General features: G+C 42.1%; 1 pseudogene; it reads left to right on the top strand.

Moving 5' to 3' along the window:
• Positions 1-768: 768 nt before the first annotated feature.
• On the top strand, positions 769-886 carry LOC118602014 (annotated as a pseudogene).
• Positions 887-25,043: the final 24,157 nt, after the last annotated feature.

The raw sequence follows: 25,043 nt of genomic DNA, 5'->3' as shown, positions 1-25,043 counted from the left end.
ACTTGAACAACACCGATTTGGACTTTGAGGATCTACTTATAAGCAGATTTTTAAAAAGAAATACTATAAATGTATTTTCCTTATGACTTTCTTAACATTTTCTTTCTCTAGCTTACTTTATTATAAGAATATAATTTGTAATACATATAACTTATATGTGCTAACTGACTGTTTATGTTATAGGTAAGGCTTCTGGTCAACAGGAGCCTATTCATAGTTAAGTTTTTGGGGAATCAGAAGTTATAAGCACATTTTTAACTGCATGGGGGTCAGTGCCCCTAACCATGTGTCATTCAAGAGTTACTGATTAATTATTAATTAATCTAGTACTGTTTTATTGGTACTTCTCTGTTGGCCTTTATCATAGCCTGCCTTGTTATCATCATTATTTGAGGACTTGTCTTAGGGTGTCTGTTAAACTCTCAGCTTTATGAGGACAGTTTGCCAGGTTGGATCTACCCAATCTGGGCACCTTGCATGGTACCAGAGACAGGGGAGAGGGAGAGATTGACTTAGCTCAAAATTAACACAGTGGTCACCTTACCAGCAAACATCAAAAGAAGGCACCTACCATGGAGAAGTCCCCAAAGGAGGAAAAGCCAGCGGCACATATTTTTGTGCAAAGAAGAGAATTTCTAATCTGCTCCAGAGAGAAAGGAAGTGACTGGCTGGCCTGCAACCCAAGAAAGAAACTGGCCTAGAGGCCACAAAGACTAGTGCATCATGATAGGATAAATTGAAAGTGAATTATTAATGAAAATTAATTGAATCTATGGCCATGCTACCCTGAACAAGCCAATCTCGTCTGATCTTGGAAGCTAAGCAGGGTTGAGCCTGGTTAGTACTTGGATGGGAGACCACTTAGGAAGACCAGATACTGTAGGCATAAAACATTAAAAAAAAAAAGGATCGTAAGCTGACAAGGCCCTTGCAATATGTGAGGTCAACCAAGGGTTGCCTCACCTAAAAATAAAATAATAAAACAAAACAAAACAAAACAAAATAAAATAAAAAAATAAAATAAATAAAATAAAATTTGCTTGAAACAGCGTATGAGTCAAACCAAACTTTCTAAAAGTTGAATAAGAAGAGACCCATGCTTCTTACCTTTAGAATTATTTGCTGGGTGAAAAAGCAAATAATTCTAAAGGTAAAGGGATTAAGAAGTAAAATTAGAAGTTATGAAATAGTCACAGGGATATGAAGTACAGCATAGGGCATGTAGTCAATAATACTGTAATAACCATGTATAGTGCCAGATGTGTTCTCAATTAACTGGGGAATCACTTCATAAAAAACAAACAAACAAACAAATAAATAAAAATCTATGCAAGTGTAATGGCAACAGTGAAATCAATTTTGAAGGAAAAAGCGTATCCAGAATCCTGCTGCCCAACAAATCATCTTTTCTCAGTTTAATGTGTCCTTTGCAATTCTTGTCTCCATGCACTTAAGATACATAGTTGTGTGTAGTGCAAATCTCGTTTTCAAGTCTGATTTTTTAAAACTCAACACCATCATGACCTTTTTTTCCATGATGTTATTATATACAATTTTTTTATGGCTGCATAATATTATATCAACTTAGTGTACCATAATTTATATAGCTACTTTCTGGTTTTTAGATTTTGTTTGCTTCTAATTTTATGATATTTTAAATAATATTGCAATCAATGCTTTTTTAAATATTGCCTTACTATAAATATACAAGAATAGGAATGCCAAAGCAAGAGCATTGGACTCTTTAAGTCTATTAAAACATTGTAAAATTGCTTTACACTTGAATATCCCACATTATATCATCCCTGTTACAAACTCTCTTGACTTTTGATATTGCCTCTTTTCCCTATGTTCTAATGGTTTTAATTTTGCATTTCTTTTATTAGAGGTTGAATCTTTTTCCCCATGAGGTTTTGCTTTTTATGTCATTTCTTTGTGAATTGTCAGGAAATCTGTACTTTTTGTATTCAGTCATTTTTGCTTTCTTCTCCTTTGCAATATATGATAGAATCTTTTAATTACAGCTTTATGAATGCATTATCATCTTTATTTTGTTGTTGATATGTTCTCCACATTGCAGTGAGCCTCAGAGTTCCTATGAACCCACATGTACGGGTGTGTATGTGTGTGTGTGCACATATGCAAATGTATGTGTTTTCTTTAGATGCCCCGGCCCTACCCTGCGGGGTCTGATTTGTCCCATCCATGGTGGGACTGGAGCATTTTATTTTTAACAAGCCCAGCAGGTGATTCTGAACCACTGACTAACCACACATATATTGATTTACAAATTGAGTACCAACAATTAAATTGGCTTTCCTTATATGTCAATATAAAAATATGGATGCATTCGATATTTTTTTGTGGGTCCTTAGATCTCAAATATTGAGTCTCAAATAAAAATCTTAATGTGAATTGATTTTTTCTCTACAATCTAATATTAATAACAGCTACTGTTTATTGATCATTTTTTATGAGTCAGGTAGTATGTGAAGGACTTTATATATGCATCATTTTATTTCATCTTAATCCGAGCTGCTGCCACAACAAGTACTTTTACTGTTTTAAAGAGGAAGAAATAGAAATCAAAGAGGATAAGTAACTTTCTCAAGATCACAAGCAAATTCAGAACTTGAACTAGAGTTTTTGACTAAATCCAGATGTTTTAACCATGATCCTAAGCTGCCAACTCACGTACTTGAGTTTCTACTCACACAGAACTTTTTCATGTGACTTTTGATCTGTTACTCTCACATCAAACCTCCCAAACACACCCCAAGCCAACTCTGACGAATGGCTAGCAGATGACCTCACCCTGGCCTTCGCTGAGAAAATAGAGACTACCAGGCAGAAACTGCCTTATTTCCCCCTCCTAGTCTACCTGCAGCTGTTCCTCTAGGAGGCATGTCCCTGCTCCTCTCAGAGGCCAGCCCTCACCTGAGCCCTGGGCCCTATCCCCATTCCTTCTCAATGCCTTCGATGCTGCCATGCCCCTCTCTGCTAGAGCACCCTCAAGAATAATCAAGCATGCTCTCAGATCTTCCCTCTTGGGAAGGAGCCCCAAATGAAACCACCACTGACTACTGTCTCTGTCCTCATGGAAAAAGTTCTTCTCCCATATTGTCACACTGTCACACCCTCCTGGTTTTGTTCCTACCTTGCTTGCTACTTTTACATTCTTCTCTCTCTCTCTCTCTCTCTCTCTCTCTCTCTCTCTCTCTCTCTCTCTCTCTAACTCCCCTTACCTTCTCTCTATGCTTTTAGTGTCATCTCTCTGCTCAGGTCTAGACTGTTCCCCCAAGTTCCAAACTGTACACCTGATTGGCTGCATGAAATCCCCACACAGATGTTTAACAGTCCTCTAAAAATGGATGCAAAAACAGAGCTCTGTTTTTCCAAACTTCTGCCTTTAGTTAAACCTGCTCTTCCTCACCTCAGGAAGAGGCGTCAGGCATCCGCATCCATGTGATTGCTTAGGCTAGAGACTTGGAAATCATCTTTGATTCTCCTTTAGCTACCCTGCACATTGAGTTCATCAGCAGGTCATATTGGTTCAACTTCAAAGCTGTCTATGTTCTGCCTGTTCATGCTATGCCCTCTACCCATCCCGACCAAGTAACCCCCAGGTTGTGTTGGCATTGCTGACCGATAGCCTCCCTGAATCCCCTGCTCCTAGCCTTGCCCTCTATACCACCTTCTCTCCACTCAGAAGCCAGAGAGATCTGTTAAAAATGTAACTGGCTCTTGGAATCTGGCTACAATGTAAAGCGGCTTGGCCGAGAGCACTGGATGATGGGAGGTCAGGTGGAAGGGCGCAGAGGCTCCCCTGATAGCTGACAGCGAAACTCCAGTTGCCCATCATGGATCTTTGCCCTGCCCAGTCTCCCCAACTGATGCCCCGCAGAGCAGAGATGAACTGTCCCACTGAGACCTGCTTGGATCCCCTCCCCACACAATCATGAACAACAAAATGGATACTGTTTTAAGCCACTTAGAAAATCCTGACATTCCCCTAACTATCCATCATGAGCGACTTCCTTAGAATAAAATCCAAATTATTGGCCATGGCTTCAATGCATTCACTGTCCATTCCCTGTCTACCACTTTTTTCTTGAGCTCTGTGCTGTGACCATATGATTCCTTTCTGTTCCTCAGACCTGTCACGTGCATGCCTACCTCATGGTCTTTACATTTACTGTTCTTTCAGCCTTTCCTGCAGCATTTGGTGTGGCTGGATTCTTCCTATTCTTCTAGACCCAACTCAGGTGCCATTTCTTCAGAGAGGCTTTCTCTGACCACCCTTAACACTCTGAATTATTATCACTGTTTTCTTAGCATTTACCACAACTTGGAACTATCTTATTCATGGAATTTGTTTATTACCTGGCTCCCCTCAGTAAAATATGTTTTTTGAGGGCAGAATTTTGTTTCTCTCATTTTCAGCTGCATCTTTGGGGTTTGCCTGGCTGAAGTGTCACAGACCTTTAGTAAATGTTTGATAGATGAATGTTGATTGGAAATAACTTCACTATTTAATAATAGACAAATGATTATGGATATTAAGTCAGTGTTTCTTAAGCTTCAGTGTACATACAGATAACCTAGGGATCTTGTTAAATACAGATTCTGATTCCATAATTCTTGGAAATCTGGAGTGAGGCCTGAGATTGTACATTGCTAATAAGCTCCCAGGTGATGCTGATATAGCTGGTCCACAGAGCACACTTTGATCAGCAAGGCATATAGATTAGATGCTTCTACACCACTGTATTATTAATGATCACATAAACATATTTGTTTTGGCAGGAAGTAAAAGTGAGCACTTATAAGCTTTATCCTTTGTTTAAGTATTTTTCTAGGTATTTTCAATTAATAACTTTATCATGTCCAGGGTCTTGTGGGTCTCTTGCTTTTCAAGTGAGTTGCATCCTTGTGTTTTAAAGCTAAGGCTGCTTCCGAGAATTCAATTACCTACTGCTTGGCAATCCTTCATGACTGCAGTGGCTGTCCACTGAGCTGTGGCACAGGGAAAGGGCAGTGCACTCCTGGGCATGCGAAGATGTGCTGAGTACTGTGTTGGCCTGGCATGGGAGATTCCCATCCCTGATCACCTGTAATCACTTTAGCAATTACCTAATGTCTCTGAGACTTTGAGCCACCAGTTCCTGCTGATTCAGAGTCCATCTGTATCCATTGAATTTCCTCAGGCAGCTTTGCTGTCTGGCTTCTGTCCCTGTGCCAGCCTTCGCCTGTCTCTCTCCTTGAGACAGGAAGAGTAATGCCCAGTAGATCCAGCACATCATGCCTTCCTTTGCCTCCAGGATCGGGCACCATGGCTTTGGCTGTGGTCACTCATTCGAATTACTTGGGCCCTAGCCTTAGAGTACACACATACTCAGTAGAACTGGAAGGATGGCTGGCCCCTAAAATGAGGCTTCAGAAACCGAGGCTCAGGGCAAGCACCAAGAGGATGTCTTTGTCAGGGCATGTTCCAGGGCTCATTGTCCCCACACCTCTCTCAGAGCATTCACCAGCAGCCAGGCTCATGCTGGGCAATTGTTCATCAGTTATTTCCCCAGCTCTTCCCAACAGTCCTGAAAAGAAGGCAACTGTGACTCAGGAAGAAGCTGCCAAGAGAGGCGGTTGGCTCCCCTAGGGTTGCATAGCTGGTAGGTGGCCAAGTCAAGACCGAAGGAAGGTTGTCCTATTCACGCTGCAATGCTAAGCTGCTGCTGCTGCTTTATGGTAGGTGTAATCACAGGCTTCCCCGAGCCTAGGCCTCACCTCAGGGCTTAGAGGAGATGCAGAGACAGGCCAGCAGGGCCAGTAAGGGGGCTACTCTGGGGAAGGCCCAGGATGTAGGCAGCTTTGCTATGCGAGCTGTTTCCTCCCCAGGCCAGTGCTGTGGGGATCAGGCTCCTCAGGGCTCTGATCCAGAGCGATTTTTCCTGGAGGACTTTGTGTCCAGCCACGCTGGAGATTCTCCTGGGGGAAGCCTTTTGCAGAGGCTCCAACACCCACACAAGGAAACCCCACAGCCAGTGCCCCCAAATCTGCTCTCACTGCTCATGTCTATAGAAGCAGCAGTTTCTGTTCCTGTGGGTCTTGCCCACTTAAAATTATACAGATATTAAGTTGGTAGCATCTCCCTGTGAACAAATTGATCAGACCATTTCTGAGACAGGAAGCTTTGGTCACTGGAAGGTAGAAAGTGGAGATTGAGGGAGGTTGTTCCCAAGTTATCTGTTCCTTGGGGATGAGGTATGATGGAGGAGCTGGGAAGAGGCTGTGTTCAGAGAATGGGAGTTGAAGTGTGGCAGGTTTCAAATTGAATGACTTAATTAAAGCTAACACTTTTTGAGCTCTTATCATGTGTCCAGGTCATGCAGAGCACTTAAAATTGATTATTTCCCTCCCATCTATCCAGTCATACATCCTTTCATTTAACAAACATGTTTAACATTAACCTATATATTGACTAGTTAAAACGGTACTGCGCTGTATAAGAGAAAAAGCTGTAACCCCGTCACCAAAACACCAATCTAGCTCTCAGAGTGACCAAACACTGTTAACAATTTACTATCTTTTCTGTGATCATGAACAAATTCACGAAATATTTTTTGTTTTTGCAGAAAAGCCATACCATACTCTCTATGTCATTCTCCAACCTGCTTTTCCACTTTACTGAAGAGCATGGACAGCTTTCAGCCATCCACATCTCTAAGGAGTGGCTGGACTCAGATGGAGATGTGCTGGCTGGAAAATTACTGCTTGGCTATGCCCATGGGAACATAGGCTGTCACTCATAGGAACAGAACATTCTAACAATAAGCTTTCTGCTTCTGTACCCCCACTTGCACACCCAACCTGTGGGTCAACAGGTAGTGAAGAGAAGAAAAATAGACCTTTGTGTTTAGACAGAATGAAGAATGTGATTTTGGGCTTAAAACCCCTGTACCTCTACATTTTGGGGTTGCTTAATTTGGGGTCTGTGTACCCCTGGCAGACCCAGCTGGCTGAATAAAGAGTGTGTTTCCTATAACTCACTGAGTTCTGGTGGTCTGTGTGTCTTTTGGGGGCTGGCAGCTACAACAGAGATCCGCAAAGTGGATTGTTTGAGGATCCCTGGAAAAGGAAGGGAAGTGTCTAGGAAGCAGCCTCAGAGGCACCAAGGAGACTGCCGGACCATCCTGAATTTGACAGTAGTCCTGCCTGGCCGGTGCTGGTGGAGTGGGTCACCTTAGGGTCCTCCTCTTGGGTTGCCATGTCCAATTACTTTCCTCTCAGAAGTCTATACTGCCAGATTCCAGGATGCTCTGAGCCTCTCAGGGCGAGCCGTTGGAATAGATGCCAGTGCTCTGAAAGTGAGATGGAGTCGAGGGAGGCTTTGCTTAGCGAGCACTCTGCAGAGGGTGGGAAGACTTCAGTGTTCGTTAAATAGCATGTGAGTCACCATAGAGGGAACTCCCAAGGAAGCCAGTTTGTCCTTCAGCTACATGAAAGGAAGTATGATATTTAGGATGAAAGCGAGAACTCACCAGCCTCTGAGCTGGGCAGACCTCATCTGGAATAATGGACTCATCTCTAGTCTGTGGGGCAGGGCAGAAAGACTTGATAAGAGAAGGATCTGCACACTCTGTCCTGAGGGTGGATCGAGGACAGGGAAGATATGTAGCCTGAATGAGGGAGCTTTGTCTGGAGTATATAAAGGCATTGTAGTTAAGTCCATGGCTGTTGGGGTCAGGTAGGATGTACTACCATTAACAGGGTGACCTTGGGCAAATTACTCCTCTTCTATGAGCCACAATTTTCTTAGCTTTAAAAGAAAGGACTTTGAAATGTGATTTCTAAGGCCAACCCTTGTTTGAACATTGCAGATCTAACCTTATTATTTGTTATCACCTAGTGAACACTCTAGAAACACCCTGAACATGGCCAAGCTTCAGCTTTGGGGAGGATAGGAAAATGCCTGGCCTGAGTTTAGCAATTTGCAGGATTTGGCTTTATTCTTGATTACCTGTGTTCTTCTAATCAGGGAGGAATACTCAGAGAGGAAATATAGATGATATATCTCATTCTAGGGGTTAGAACAGAGCATTGGTTTCCTGAAAACATTTAGACCCTGATTTTCCCAAGCAGTAAGATTAAGTCTCAAACTGACTTAAAGGCATAAGATTGAATATTTGTTGCTAAGATCAGTAACAGACATACAAGTGGCCAACAAATATATGAAAAGATGCTCAACATCTCTAGCTATTAAGGAAATGCAAATCAAAACCACAATGATATGCCATCTCACACCTGTTTGAATAGCTATAATCAACAGGACAAGCAACAACAAATGCTGGAGAGGGTGCAGAGAAATAGGAACCCTCTTACGCTGCTGGTGGGACTGCAAATTGCTACAGCCACTATGAAAAACAATATGGAGGTTCCGCAAAAAATAAAGAATTGATCTAACATATGATTCAGCAATCCCTCTACTGGGTATTTACCCCAAAGACTTGAAAACCTATATCCGAAAAGGTATTTGCATGCCAATGTTCATAGCAGCATTATTCACAGTGGCCAGGACATGGAAGCAACTGAAGTGTCCTACAATAGATGATTGGCTAAAGGAGCTGTGGTACATATATCCAATGGAATATTACCCAATCATAAGAAGAGATGAAATACTGCCATTTGCAACAACATGGATGGTCTGTGAAATAATCATACTAAGCGAAATAAGCCAGACAGAAAAAGTTGAAAATCACATGATATCACTTATATGTGGGATATAAACCTAAAAGCAACAAATGAACAGGACAAACAGAGACCCATGGAGATGGACAGTGGACTAGTGGTTACCAGATGGTAGGGGAGTGGGAAAGGAGGAGGTAGACGGGTTGGGGCGGAATTTAAATCATTTCTTCAATTAAAAAAAAAAAAGATTAGTAACAGGACAAGAATATTTACTTTGACCATTTTTATTCAGCATTGTGTTGTAAGTTCTAATCAAAATAATTAGTGAAGAAAAGAATAAAAGGCATCTAGATTGAAAAAGAGGTAAAGCTATCTCTATTTAAAGATGACATGATCTTGTATATAGAAAATCCTAAAGAATTTACTAAAAAACTATCAGAAAAAAAGATTAGGTTACACGATACAAGATCGATATATTAAAATTAATTGTATTTCTATGCACTTACAGTGAACAATTTGAAAATAAAATTAAGAAAACAATTTCATTTAGCATAAAAATAATAAAATACTTAGGAATTATTTTAATGAAAAAGGCAACATTTATACTCAAAAATAAATAACATTGTTGAAAGAAATTAAAAAATAACTATGTAATAGAAAGAAATTCCATTTTCATGGTTCAGAAAACTTTCTACCATTGTCAAGATAGCAGTATTCTCCAAAATGATCTACAGATTCAAGGCAATCCCTGTCAAAACTCTCGGTGGCTTCTTTGCACAAATTGATAAGCTGATTCTAAAATTCAGGTAGAAATGTAAAAGACCCAGGATAGCCAAAATAATATTGAAAAAGACCAAAGTTGGAGGACTTTTGCTTCTTGATTTCAAAACATACTACAAAGCTATAGTAATCAAGACATATAGATTGACAGAATAGAGAGTACAGAAATAAACCCTCATAATTATGGTTAATTGATTTCCGACAAGGGTTCCAAGATCATTCATTGGAGAAAAAATAGTCTTTTCAACAAATGGTGTTGGGAAAACATTCAAAAGGATAAATATGAACCCCTGTCTTTACACTATATACAAAATAAACTCAGAATGCATCAAAGACTCTAAATGTAAGAGCTAAAACTATAAAACTTATGGAAGAAAACATAGGCATAAACTTAGGCATAAAACAGAGGCATAAACCTTAGATTTGGGAATATTTTCTTAGATATGACACCAAAAGCACAAATGACAAAAGAAAAAATAGACATATTGGACTTTATAAAAATTAAAAGCTTTTCTGCTTCAAAGAATCCCATAAAGAAAGTGAAAAGACAACTTATAGAATGGGAGAAAATATTTATAAATCATATATCTGATAAAGGATTTGTATCCAGAATATATAAAGATCTTTTACTATACAATAATAAAAAGACAGACAACCCAATTAAAAAATGGGCAGTGGATAAATGGACATTTCTCCAGAGAAATTATACACATGGCCAATAAGCACATGAAAAGTTGCTCAACATCAGTAGCCCTCTCAAAAATGCAAATCAAAACCACGATGAGATGTTACTTCACATCCACTAAGATGGCTATAATCAAAAAAGACATAATAACAGATGTGGACAATGATGTGGAGAAATTGGAACACTCTTCTTTTCTTAGTGGGAATGTAAAATGGTGTTGCTCCTTTAGGAAACAGTTTGAAAGTTCCTCAAAAGGTTAAATGTAATGTTATTATGTGACGCAGGAATTTCATTCCTAGTATATACCTAAAAAAACTAAAAATGTGTGTCCATAAAAAGCTTATGAACAAATGTTCATAGCAATAGTGTTCATTATAGCCATAAAAAGTGGAAATAACCCAAGTAACTATCAACTGATAAATGGATAAGTAAAGTATGATATATCTACACAGTGGCATAGTATTTGGCAGTAAAAGAAATGTAATACCGATATATGCTACAACCTAGAGGAACCTTGAAAATATTACACTGTTAAAATAAGCCAGATACAAAAGGCCACGTATTATTTGATCCCACTGAGATGAAATGTTTAGACTAGGCCAACCCATAGATACAGAAGGAAATCTAATCATGGGCGGTGAACACAAAATGCAATGTGTATATATGCTTTACTGTTGAATTGTACACTTGAAACTTACTGGATTTTATTAACTAATGTCACCATAATAGAAAGAAAGAAAGAAAGAAAGAAAGAAAGAAAGAAAGAAAGAAAGAAAGAAAGAAAGAAAGAAAGAAAGAAAGAAAGAGGTACATATATACAGTGGACTATTACTCAGCCATAAAAAAAGAAATGAAATCTTACCATTTGTGACAACATAGATGTACCTAGAGGGTATTATGCTAACTGAAATAAGTCAGACAGAGAAAGACATACCATATTTCACTTATATGTGGAATCTACAAACGAAAATAAATGGGCAAGCGAGACAGAAACAAACCCATAGGTACAGAGAACAAACCGATAGTTGCTGGATGAGAGGGGCTGGGGGGCGTGGCTGGGTGGAAAAATGAAGAGATTAAGAAGTACAAATTGGCAGTTACAAAATAGTCATGGGGATGTAAAGCACAGCCTAGGGGATATAGTCAATAATATTGTCGTAAGCATGTATGGTATCAGGTGGGTACAATACTTATTGGAAGAATCACTTCATAAGTTATATAAATGTCTAACCACTATGCTGTACACCTGAAACTAATATATTATTGAATGTCAATTGTAATTGAAGAATTTTAAAAAAAGAAACAGTTGACAGTATCTGTTAATGATGACTAAATTAGACCTTTTAAAGGAAAATTATAATTTTGGAAAACTCTTTTGTACCTCTCTGAGCTTGATGGCTTTCTGATGCTTAAATGTTTTTCTGATGAAATTATTGGTGATATTAATGAACGTAATTTTTAAAATGCTGTTTAATGAAATTTATCAACGTCTGGAAGATCTGTGTAACTCAGTGACTTAATGTTTTTTGATGACCAGTGCAGGCTGTTACGAAATCATGTGTGGAAAAAATATCCATTGAGCAGGCAAGATTGACCAATAGAGTTTTGATGTGTCAGCATATTAAAAGTTTATTTATATAGTTTCAGTTTCCACGTTGCTACTATCCTTTATGAAGTGATCACATTTTGAGTTTTCATGTAGTATCAAAAAGGAATATCCAAAATTACTGAAAAAGGTATTAAAATATTCTTTCTAACTACATATCTGAATAAGGCTAGATTTTCATCCTAGTCTTCAATCAAAATATCATATTGTAACTTACTGAATGTAGAAGTAAGTATCATAACTCAGTTATCTTCTATTAAGCCAGATCTTTAATAAGAGATTTGCAAAAATGTAAACAAGTGCTATAATATTTTGTTTGTTTGTTTTGGAAAGTGCAGCGGTTTTAATAAAACAATTTGTCTGTTAACATGTAATTGAATTATTATTGTTATTTTTAAATGAATAAGTTTAAAAATTTTCTCAGTTAAAAATTTTAATACAATAAGTATCAATAAAAATAGCTGACATAAACAAAAATAGCTGACATGAACAAAAGCTTTTGGGGGTCCTTAGTAATTTTTAAGAGTAGAAAGGTGTGAAAATAGCTATATTATTATATGTCATTGAGGTTTTGTGGCTGTTTATGCAGCAGTAGCTAACCAATATACAATATACTCTCTCGTAGTCATTTGTCCACTTAGTATAGGGAGCTTTTAAACATACTTGTCAGGTCCATCAACAGATGAATGGATTAAGAAAATTTGGTGTATATAAACAATGGAATGCTATTCAGCCATATAAAGGAAGGAAACCTTGCCATTTGTGACAACATGGATGGACCTTGAGAGCATTGTACTAAGTGAAATAAGTCAGAGGAAGACAAATACCGTATGAACTCCTTTGTGGAATCTGAAACAAACTAACTAAACTCAAGGAAAGAGAGATCAGATTCGTGGTTACCAGAGGGGGGTATGGGGGTGGGGGGATTAGGTACAAACTTCTAGTTATAAGATAAATGAGTACTGGGGATGTAATGTACAGCATAATGACTGTACTTAATATTACTGTGTAGGATATTTAAAAGTTGTTGAGAGTAAATCCTAAAAATTCCCATTACAGGGTAAAAAAACATTTGTTTTCCTTTTCTCTCTCTCCTTTTCTCTCTTTCTCCTTCCTTCCTTCCTTCCTTCCTTCCTTCCTTCCTTCCTTCCTTCCTTCCTCTCTCTCTCTCTTTGTTCTTTCTTTCTTTCTTTCTTTCTTTCTTTCTTTCTTTCTTTCTTTCTTTCTTTCTTTCTTTCTTTCTTTCTTTCTTTCTTTCTTTCTACATGAGATAAATGGACACAGTAAGTTAACCAAACTTATTGTGATGATCGTTTCAGAATATATGTAAGTCAAGTCATTATGCTGTATATCTTAAACTTACACAGTGCTGTACGTTAATTATATTAATAAAAACTGAAAGAAGAAAAACTGTCAACACCTTAATTTTGGACAATAGCATCTAGAACTATGAGAAAATAAATTTCTGTTGTTTAAATTTTATATAGATAGATCCATGTCCATCAAACCATATCATTACCCTACTCAAACTTTCAATGGCTTTCTATTATATTTAGAATGAAATGCAAACTCTTTTGTTGGCCTATGAGGCCCTACAAGATCTGACCTTCGTTGACCTCTATGACCTCATTATTACCACTCTCCCCTCAGTTTGCTGTACTCTGGCCACATTGGCCTTCATGCTATACCAGATGGCTGCTGCCTCAGGGCCTTTGCACTTGCCTAGAATCTTCTCCCAGATTGTTCCATAGCTCACTCCTTGTTCATTCCTTGCCCAATGTTACTTCCTGAGATTGGCCTTCTCTGACCAACTCATCTTAAATAGGAACTCAAGTCTCCCTCTACTCCTTACCTTGATTTTGTTTCCTTCAGACACTTTCACCTCCTGCTATTATATTAATGTTCCAAGTGTGCATTTGTTTATGATCTGTCTCCCCGACTACAGTGTAAGCTCCATAAGGGCAGGGACCCTGCCCTATGCATAGCTGAATCTCAAGGGCTTGAAACAGCGCCCGCAGCATAGTGGGAGTTGTGTTGTTAACATCTGTTGCATAGATGTGTTCCTGGGAGTTCCCACTAGGCCATAAATTCCTCGAAGCTAGGGTTGTATTTTATTAAACACCTCCATGTTTATGGAGGAATGGAGATAATGATTTCTGCCTGTGGACCTCATGGGGTTGTTTTTGAAACTCTAATAAGCTAATAGGCCGGAATGTCCTCTGAAGAGGAACAAAAGCAGGACAAATGCTGGAGGTTGTTCTGATTTGGCCATCTTTATAAAGGATATTTGGCTCCCCGCAGACTCTGAATTATACAGGCTCAGAGGAGCCAGGCTTTGCTTCCAGGTTTAGTGTTCCCTGCCTAGAGCCTCATTTAGTTGCCAGTGGTAGACATCCCCTCTCAGGATACCCTAGGCAGCTGTTGGTGGGGATCTTATAATGCCCAGCTGCCACCAGGCCAGACAAAACCCCGGGCACTGCAAACCCCACCTGAGAGGGCAAAGGAAAGGAAAGGCTGGAGGAGACGGTCAGCGGCAGCCCTCATGCTACTCCTGTCCCCGGCACGTGGTCTGACTGGCAGTGACAGCTCCCCTTCTGTTAGAGCTGACCAGGCCACTTAATAATCTTTCCATTGAGTCTAAACTTCAAGAAGCTTTTCAGGAGCAAGAAAGCTGGACAAAGCCTGGGGGCAGCTCTGTGTGTATGGGTAGGGCGGGAGTCCTCCCTGCTTTTCTGGATACAGAAAGTTAGATTAGAATTAGAGTTCAGGCTACACCTAATTTAGGCTAAAGTCTGTTAATTTAGGTGAAACATTCTACCCAAAGACAACCTGGAGTAAAAGAATGTGACCTGGGTTTGGAACTAGCCCCAGCTGGATTTGAACCATCCCTTCCCCACCCACTTTTGCCCAGCCAAAAGGTATGTTGCAACCCAGGTTAGTACCAGACGTCCCTCTTCAAGTGCATATCCCTTGGGAAGGGAAAAGGCATGACATCTCTAATGCGCTAGTATAAATAAGTGAATCTAAGATCTTCCTTGAATCCCAGATACCTGGGGGCAGGGATATGAAAGAGAAGTGAGCGCTCCATTGATGTCCCATGTCCTGGGCCTTGCAGCCTCCCTCCACAAACATTTGATAGACACTTACTGAACACTTCTCTGTGCCGGTACGGAGAGCAGAAGGGAGGGAGCAGAGGGGTTGTAGCTGTGCAGGGAGTGTGTATGTGGCAGCTTGGAGTGGAGCAGCGGCATGGAGATGGGGCAGTGGGGGAGACAGCTTCAAGAGATATTTAGGAGGTAAAGCAGTTTTGTGGTGGAGTAGATGGTGTGAAAGAAGCCCCTGGGCAGGCTGGCTTCATGGGCGAGCAACCTGTACATTATCACGAGGCCACACACCTGGTTTAATGCTCTTCTGTCAGTGTCTTGAAATTCTTAACAATGTCTGATCGAGGAGCTCCGCATTTTCACTTCACACTTGGCCCTGCAAATTAGAAAGCTGGACCTGCCCTTGGCGCTGGAACCGGGGATCTCAGCCCTCCTGCCACCCTGTACCTTCAGTTCCAGGAAGTCTGCATGAGCTTGTCTGGAGCAGGTGACACAGGTTTAGGACCCAGAGGGCTCATTGCCTGGATTCGTTAAGCTGGGACCAGGCCAGAGCTTCAGCTGTAGGGGTCCTGGCCCTGTGAGGAGCCAGCAGAAACCAGAGCTGGTCCTGGTTCCATTCTGGACTTTGCTTTTATTCTCTGAGAAACGAAGGGAATGTAAGCTGTGATATCTAGACTCCTTGCTGCCCCCAAACTTTAATGTATTTATGATTCTCTCATCTTTGTTCCTGTTCCTTGTGGCCTATTCTTGTTTGCTAAACATTCAAGACTACTTTGATGTGTAGGCACTGGCTCGGAGGGTTTCAGAGGGGCCCTTATTTGTCTTCTCTGCCACTTGCCTGATTTCCCACCATTAGAGGGAAATGTACCTCGAGGTCAAAATATAAATACTTCTGGAAGCAGTGATATTTGTGACTCTTTTCAGCTAAAATTTTAATGGCACGATCTTCACTGGCAGGGTTGGTGGAGACTTGCTAAGAGAGTACAGCCCTCCTCCCCCTTCATAGTCTGACCCCGGGTGGGGCAGTGCAGGCCCCCTGGGTGGGCCGGAAGCGCCATGGACTGCTGGGACTATTATTTCTGGCCTGGAGCACATCTGATCTTCTTTCCAGAAGCTGTGCTGTGTTTCCATTGGCCCTGCAACTTGCAGGGGTTTCTGTTCTCATTTCTAAGCGTTTTACTCAGTACTTTGCATCATGTTCAGGACTGCGTGGTTTGGCTTCCAATCTGGGACATTGGGCAATAATGTTGGATGTGATGGGTGTGTGGGGTGGGGACACGTGGAAAACTCTTACTAACATGGTGTTCTAGTGCTCCTCTCATAGGCCCCCTGGTTCACTCAAATTGGGGCGACTGAAAAGCAGACGCTTGAGCTTTTTGGCTTGGGTATAGAGGACCCATTCTAGCTTGATCTTCTAGGAATAGCCATTGGTTCCTAACCTGTTGTCCCCAGACTCCTGGGCATTCTTGTAAGCAGCAACCACATTAATAGCTACTGCTTGCTAGATAAAGCCACCATGTACCAAGCACCATCGTATTTCTTATTTCACTGAAGCCTCCTGAACAATTTGATGACATAGCGCGATTGTGTATTTTCCAAAAATGGCATAGCAGTATGTTTGGTCTCACCTGCCTCCAGGACCTCACCATTCCCTGCAAGAGGCAGAATCTGTTTCTCCTCCCGAACCAGGTGGACCTCTGAGACTGCCTCGTCAAGTAGAATGTGGTGGTGGAAGGATACAGTATGACTCTTGAGGCTAAGCTGCAGAAGGAGATACGGCTTTTTCCTGGATCTCTGCATCTCTGTCTGTCTTTCTCGGTCTCTGTCTTTCTCCATCTCTGTCTCTGTGCCTCTATCTCTGTCTTTTTCTTTCTCCATGTCTATCTCTGTCTCCCTCTCACAACATTTGCCTTAGAAACCCAGCCGCCATACCGTGAGGCAGCCTTGGGACTCACGCATAGGCATTCTGACCCACAGCCCCAGCTAGGGTCCAGCCAGAATGGACCCTGTGGATCTCTGTGAGCAATCGGTCAGTCCTTTACAAGCCCTAAGGTGATTCCAACTCTCAGCCTTCAAGTTGCCCTGGTTTTTGTTGAATGGAACAGAGGTGCGCTTTCCCTGCCACACCCTGCCCAAATCATCATTTCATGAGCAGAATGTTGTTTTCAAACACTGCATATGGGACAATTTGTTTTGCAGCCTTAGTAAATGGAGCATGTGGATATTGCCACCACCCTTGCTTATTAGTTAACCGAAGCACAGAAAGCCTGGCAACGTCTCTCAAGGTAATAATTTTAGTATGTGGCAGCATCAAGATTTAAATCCAGGCTTGCCTGGCTCCTCCATGCAATGCTGATTTCAGGGGCTGAGTGTCTACCCAAGGCTAACTCGCCTGAGCCAATTTGTTGAATCCTTCTCTGTCATCCTTGAACTTTAAGGGGTCCCCAGAGGCAGAAAGAAGGAGACCTCAGGGGAGCTGGGACTTTAGGACCACCCATTTTGGAGGGAGCGAAGGGCATGTCCACTCTCCAGTGCTATAGTCCAAAGTTCCACAATGCACAGTTCTCAAAAAAAAGGGCAACAGACTAGGAGGAAGTCAGAGAGCTGATCTGATACCGATTAGCAGGGCAATGTTAGGCACCTCACTTCATGCTGTGAGCCTCAGTTTCTCTATCTGTAATATGGGCAAAGTATGGGATTTGACAGAGGGATGAGCACGGGGTGGGAGACACTCCCAGTAGGGGAACAGGCTAAGCAAGGACAAGGAGATGGAATGCACAGGGGTGTCAGGAGACCTACTCATGCAGCTGTGCCAGGTTCAGGGAGTGGGGCTGTGTGGGTGGAGAGAGGCAGGTGGGGTGGGCCAGGGGCTCAGAAGGGACTGTGGGGGTGGGATTAAGAAGAGCCTGCTAAGGACTGGGAGTTTGGTGTTTGCGACACATTAGAGAGGTGGCTGGGACAGTGGGGAGTTTAATCAGCACCGAGCGAGCATCCTGGTTCCAGCTTAGCCTCTGTTCACTGGGTGACATTGAGCAGGCTTTTCTCCTTTCCACACTTCAGGTTTATCCTGTGTGAAATGAACGCGGACGTGCGTCTGTGTTCCTCATAGTCCTAATGCTCTAGAATCCTGCTCTCAGGTCGGGTATCCCGGTCAGCTCTAGGACGTCGCTCTTTTAGGGAAGAGCTCCTGCACGTGGTCTGCCCCAGGAGCACAGGCTGGGCGGCCTTGGCTGTCCTACCTTGGTTTGGTGCATCTTTCTTGTGAGGACATGTTGCTGGAGGTGGCCCTTTAGGACACTGCTGATGAAGTGTTACAAGCACCTGCTAGTGGAGAGAAAGCGCTGCTCGCCACAGTGCTGGACAAGGCCAGGAAGAGCTGGGGCTGAGACAGCAGCCATACTATTCTTTCCATGGTCTTTCTGAGAGGTGTCCTGCACCAGGACAAGGACCCCGGAAAGAGCTGTGCTTCCCGCCTGGCCGCTCAGCCCCACTCAAGCCAGAGCCAGCTAAGGACGCTCGAGAACATTTGCAAGGAATGCCCTGACTTCTCCAGCTTATTGCAGAAAAAAACACTTTGCACAGCGAAGGCAGAGCAGAAAGCGGAGGCGCGAGATATGTCGGTTTGTCATTAGGGTTTTTAGAAATAGATTCTTTTCACATTGCAAAAATAATCCATATGCACTATGAAAATCAGAAGATAGAGATAATAAAAATAATTAAACCATCCATAACCCTACCATCCCGAGATAACTACTGTTAATTTGTAATAACCTTTATAGAGCAATCTCCCCTCCCCTTCCCCTTCCTCCTTACCTTTCTCTTCTCCATTCTCCGCTCCTACTTCTTCTCTCTTACACACACACTCACACACATGCACACTCCACCTTTCCATGTCAATGAACACAGATCCCTCTGTCATCTTTAACCTCCATATCGCTTTCCACCCATGTGCGTAGTAACAGCCTCATCTCACCCGCCCCTTTTCACTGTTACCCACAATGCTTAACATCTGTATACATCTCTTTGCTTTTCTGCCCAATTGTTTCTTTAAGTTACATCACTAGAAGGACTAATTGCTGTGCCAAAAAATATCCACGTTTTTAAGACTTCTGGTACATATTGTCCCGTTTCTTCCTAAGGAGGCGATTCCAAAAATGCATCCTCTTCAGTTGGCAGTGTTTAAGAGCATGGCATCCCCTGAGATAGTTCCCTTTCTCATTTTCACCAGTCTGGGAGGTGAAAAACGAATTTTACTTGTTGGATTCATTCTCCCCACAGAGCGTGTTAGTTCTTGTACAGCGCACACTCATTCATTCTGCTAGTATTTATGGAGTATCTACTCTGTGCCTGGGCCTCGTCGGTACTGAGGCTGCTTCATCAGGCGGTCCATTTTGTGCTCACTGCTTCCCTGTGTGTCTTGCTGCCCAGACTTAGAGAATGATGGGAAGTGAGAGCTGTGAGGAACCTTAGAGACTGTCTCATTTTAAGGAGGGGAAACTAAAGTCAGGCAGGCTAGGGGCTTGCCCACGGTCACATGGGGCAGCATGGTCCTGGTGGAATCGTAACTCGGAATTCAGGCAGATTCTGGTCTCTCTGTCCTGATTTTCTCACCTAGCTCAGGAGCACTGGCTGGTGGAGTTCGGTCTCATAGCATTGCTTTTCGGTGCTGTGATTCAGGGTCACCCTACCGGATACTCAGTAGGTGCTTAGAAAAATATGTATTGAATGAATGTTTGTGCATAACAGAACACAGGAACTAGTACATTTTGTCAAAATGTGTTCAACATCCCAGGAAGAAAGGTAGACTTCTCTTGATTGGTTGCCCTTCTGGGAAGAAATGCCTTTTTTTTTTTTTTTTTAAATTAAAAAAGAACAATGAGTGAGCTGTTGGAATTGGTGGAGGAGGAGAGATGGGGCTGCCTGGGGCTTGGGACAACATTTGTGTTTGGAGCTGCCTGGTCACTGGAATTTCCCTTCGGTTCCTTCTTCCTAACAGAGATGGACTGATAGAAACAGGGCAGGGGTGGCAGATGAGAGAGGAGAGCTTTGTTTTTATTGTGTGTCCTATGTGAATCTAGACTGACTTCTCGAATGATTCCAGGGGCCTGTCTCAAGTTGTTTCTCTTATCCTTTCTTCAGCCCACACCCCCTTTTCCCTCTGCTTCACCAAAAAGTCTTTCCAGCTTTAATCTCTAGAACCTTTCTCAGGCCTTTCATGAATAGGAAGTGGCTATGTATATGGAAAGCTTAGAGTTGTGGTATGGTTTCACTTCTGTTGGCAATGGGACCTTGGGCAAATCATCTGTCCTTGCCTTGTGGCCCGGGCGCCACCCTATTCGGGCTAGCTCCACTCTCAACAGCCTCATCCATTTGCCTGCTGCCACTTTCTTCTTCCAATCTCTGCCCGTCCCTCATGCAAATGCTTATCACTGATCACTTCTCTCCTTTAGTTAAACCCCCTAAAGCTTACTGGTGGAGGGGGGAGGGAGGGGCCAGGGGAGAGGGGAGGAGGGGCAGAGGGAGAAAGGGGCAGAGAGAGAACATGCATGCAAAGTCCTGGCCATGGCTACCAGACTACCTCTCCAGGTTTGTCTCATGCTTCACTCCAGCCACAATGGCCTTCTTTAGCCAGCTGTGTGGCCTTGGGCGAGCAAGCCCCTTCTCACCCTCTGCACCTTAGTTTCCTCTTCTTTTGAAAGAGACATTATGAAAATCCCAATCATTCTTCTTGTTATGAGAGTAACAACCACTTTTAAATGACTCTCCTCTCCTCTAGACCCTACTTCTCCAAAAAAAAGTCACAAATTCCAAAGATCTTGATTCTCAATAAACCTTTTCTTCTGTAAAAGAACAGCCTGTTTTTATCCCAAGGTCTGTTATTACCCCAAAACATTTTTTCCCTCGTTGTATCTTGTTATGACTTAACCTAGACCAACAGTGTTTACAAGTGGAGAGTGCATTTTTTATGCCAATTCCTTAATAAGAGTTGTGTCGTCACATCCATTGTCAATAGACGTGTTTTTGGAATTAGAAACATCATACTTTATCTCTGTCATCACTTCCTCTCAGGAAACATGGCACACGTGTGTGAAGAAAATGCTTTCTCACAATGAGCCCTCTTTCAGCCTGATTTCCACAGAAATTTTATTCTGGAAAGCCTGGGTCTGTTTCTGGTGATTAATTTGCTGAGGGATATTCTTGGGTAATCCATCAATCATTTTCTCAACATATTTTTATTGATAGGTATGTATGATAGAAAATGTGTGGGTAATTATATAAAGGGCTACAATATACTAAATTAATTCTAGGCACTTACTACTGAACAGGGGAGACTGAGCACATTCATGTTATAAGTGAAACTACAGTCATGCAACAGAGGTTCAGAAAGTGGGGAATTCTCAGTGGGCCGGGGTTGTCAGAGAAGGCTTCCCAGGAGAGGGAAAGATTTAGAATTTTATCACACCTGGGGTTCAAAGGGGTTACTCTCCTTGCCTGGCACACATACACACACACGTGCACGCGTGCGCGCGCGCACACACACACACACAATGTTTGTCTAATTGAATTGAAAACATGTGTAAACTCTGTCCAAAAAGATTAGTAAGGTCGATATTGATTGGATGAGAAAATATTTTCATAGGATGGTCCTGGGGAGAGGATTGTCAGCATGAGAAAACAGATTCAGTTGTATAATATTTAACTATTTTCAAAACAATCCTCTTCTGAATTAGATCTTACTCACAAAGCCCCATGAGGTCATCAACTGGGGAAACTGAGTCTCAGAGAGACTCACATGCTACACAGCTAGTGTGTGGGAAGACCCAGATGCTAGAACTCATTGCTGCAAAGTTCAGTCACTTTCCCATATGAAGGCATGTTTTTTTTTTTCTCTCTCCACCGCTCCATGAAACACAGGAATAAAACATAGATTGAGAAGTAGCCCAAAATGGTAGTGGCTAGAAGAATGTGGGAGTTATAAGCTGGCACCCTGACACAACTCATGAACTTCTCAGGCCCCCCATGTGCCCTGATGTTCCAATATCTGGATAACATCGCTAAATATAAGAAGGCCAGGGGCAAGTTTGCTGGCAGGGAGATTATTACTAAAACATGTTCTCGGCCTTCACACTTGAGAGTGTTCTCATGCCTTCCTGAGCTAGAGGCCCCAGCAGAGACTAAGAGATGGTATCGATGGGGGTGGGAGTGGGGAACGGTTGAGGGACGGCTTAGGGAGAGAGTGGACTAGATGTGTTTATGGCTCATTTCTGCCCTGACTAAAAAGTGAGACCATCTGGGTTTGAGTCCATATCTAAATAAATGTGCCAGAACTGGAAAAGTCCCAAGATGTTAAAACTTGAAGCCCAGTTGTAAGAGATGAGAGTTGGCTGTGGGCAGGTCATTCCCTAGGCAGGAAACCTTCCTGAGGCAGCCTGGTCCTCCTCTCAAGAGAATGAAACTGTTCATGGGGACATTCATTTCTTCTCTTGCTCTATTCCCCACCTTCTTTCCTTCTATATTTAATAAATGTCTGTGAAATGCCTTCTCAGAAGTACCTTGGGGCTTTTGAAGTACATGTGTGTACAATACTGACCCTACCTTTAGGATGCTTTGTTGCTTAGGAACTGGGAAATTTATAAAACAGTGATTGCTAGGATTTCCTCTGTGATGGGTAATTTCGTGTGTCAACTTGGCTGGGCCACAGCGCCCAGATACATGGCCAAACATTATTATGGGTGTTTCTGTGAAGATGTTTCTGGATGAGAGAACCATTTAAATTGGTAGACTTTGAGTAAAGCTGGTTGCCCTTTTCAGTGCGGGTAGACCTCATCCAATCAGTCGAAGGCCTGAGTAGAAGCAAAGATTGACCTCTTCTGAGGAAGAAGGAACTTCAGTAGTCAGCCTTCAGAATTAGAGTAGCCCTGGCTCTTCTCTTGGTCTCTAGCCTATTAGCCCACCTTGCGAATTTTGGACTTGCCAGCCTCCATAATCATGTGAGCCAATTCCTTAATACAAATCTCTTTAGACAGACAGATACATAAACAGACAAACATACGTGTATTTTATTGGTTCCGTTTCTCTGGAGAAACTTAACTAATACACTATCCAGTGTCACCCTCCTGGTCCATGACTACAGCATCTCTTGCCTGGACCCCTATGGCTTTCCTAATGCCAGTATCTCCTTTTCCATCCTCTCTGAGGCCACCAGGGGTCTCACCCTAAAGCGCGTTACTGAGTATGTTCTATTTACAGTCTTTTCTAATGACTTGCCTTCCTTACCACTGTGTCCCAAACCTCAGGCATTCTAGCACCACCTTTATAATTTTTGTTCTATCAGACTTTCCCTTGCTGAAATCAAAAGGAATGAAATAGAACTGAAAAAGAACTAATATCCTCACCATATTTTAAGTATCTGTCAATTTGAAATCCACACCTTGCGTACCATAAGAGAAAGTATTCCATCTGACATTTTAGGGGAACACTGGTTTATAAAATAAAATCCATTCTTGTCATGGCCTGTAAGATCCTTCAGCACTAATAAATATTTACTAAGTAGCAGCAATGTGCCAGTCATCCAACACTTATCCCAGCGACCTGGAATAGTCAGTCTCCCAAAACACCATATGCACCCTGGAATGCCTTTTCTCTTTGCTTCCTGGAGAACCTATTCTTGGACCTTAAAATCTAGCTGTATTTTTTTGTGACACTGTCCCTTGAGTGCTCCCTGGCACTTTACTCTAGCCCTTATTAGCATTTACCATCACCACACTGAAGAGAATGTGTTTGTCTTCCCAGCTAGAGGTCCAGGGTAAGGGAGCACGCCTTAGTCATTGTGAGAGGTCTTCAAGGGGACCTCACAGTAAATATCACCTCTCTGCCCTGCCTGGCTTCTGCACACATTGAGAAATAAAACAAGAGAGGAAACGGGGATCAAACTATTCACTTTTTTTTTTTTTCCAGATGAAGGCTAACTGAGAACTTAGCTTTTGCATGAGACCAAATGATCCTGCTAAGTGAATCCAGACTTCAGCCCAGGACTCCCCATGTGGGCTGGAAGAGCCCAGCCTGGAGTAGTGGACCTGGGAAACCTGGTCGCTGCAGGCAACTCTCTTCAGGGGAGAGAGGGGCAGGCTTGGTTCTGCAGACCCAGTGTTTTCCTTCCCAAATTTACCAATCAGGGTGCTTAGGGAAAACCCCTTTTCATCCAGCCATAATGTGTTTTACCCCTTAGAATTAAGCTCTCAGGTGGTCTAGATGATAAAATTCCAGAAAACCAGAAGGATGATATCTCAGAGATTAGCTATTCTGACCAAGCCCTCTCAGTTTACATATGGGGAAATGAAGACTCAAGGAGAAGGTCAAGATCATGTAATCCTCATCTGAGTGGTCCGGAACTTTAATCTGTAATTTGTGTGACAGATACTATTAATATTGTTAAAAATAAGACAACAGGCCACCCCAAATGGAGTCACTTATGTTAAGTCTCACATCATCAGAATGAGATTTAACTTAATTACAGTTTCAGCTCTCCTAGAAAAGGAATCTTAAGCCAGTCAGAAATCACCTGATCAGCACTAGTCAGGTCATCTGCTTGATAAACCCGTCATCTCCTACAGGGAAAGTAACCTTGCAATAACCAATCCACTTTTTTCATGTAGTTTAACTTGCTTGTTCCTACATAGCTTCCTGGAGAACCTATTTGTACAGCTCCTCTGAGCTGCTTTCTATTGGCTAGATTGGGTGCTCCCTGATTGATGAATCATTGAATAAAGCCAATAAGATCTTTAAAATGTACTTGATTTTTTTTTTAAAGCAATATTATGACACAAATCCCAAGGGCAAGAAAAAAGACAACGTTTGCCTCTCACCCCTTTCATAATGCTGTGGGAATTTCCAGCCTGTCCTGGAATGCTCATTCAACTAGAACCCTGGGACCAGGGCTGAAAGGGTCTGTCCCCTGGGTTTCTGGGCTCTGGACTGTAATTGTGGATTCAGGAAACCGGTCCTTGGCTAACACAACTCTCTCCACACAACTAAAAGACAGAGAAGGGAAATGTCTGGAGGAAACATGTATTTAATAAATTTTAAAGAGCTCTGTTCATTTTTTGAATCCTCACTTTTTTTCTGCCTTATTTCTTGGTCATTGTAAATTACTCCAAAAACGATTTTAGAGTAGAAAAGGAGC

The sequence above is a fragment of the Rousettus aegyptiacus genome, unplaced genomic scaffold (assembly GCF_014176215.1).
Source record: "Rousettus aegyptiacus isolate mRouAeg1 unplaced genomic scaffold, mRouAeg1.p scaffold_m13_p_4, whole genome shotgun sequence".
NCBI lineage: Eukaryota > Metazoa > Chordata > Mammalia > Chiroptera > Pteropodidae > Rousettus > Rousettus aegyptiacus.
Note: the sequence above shows the minus strand (reverse complement) of the source record. Positions and strands in the feature narration are given on the sequence as shown.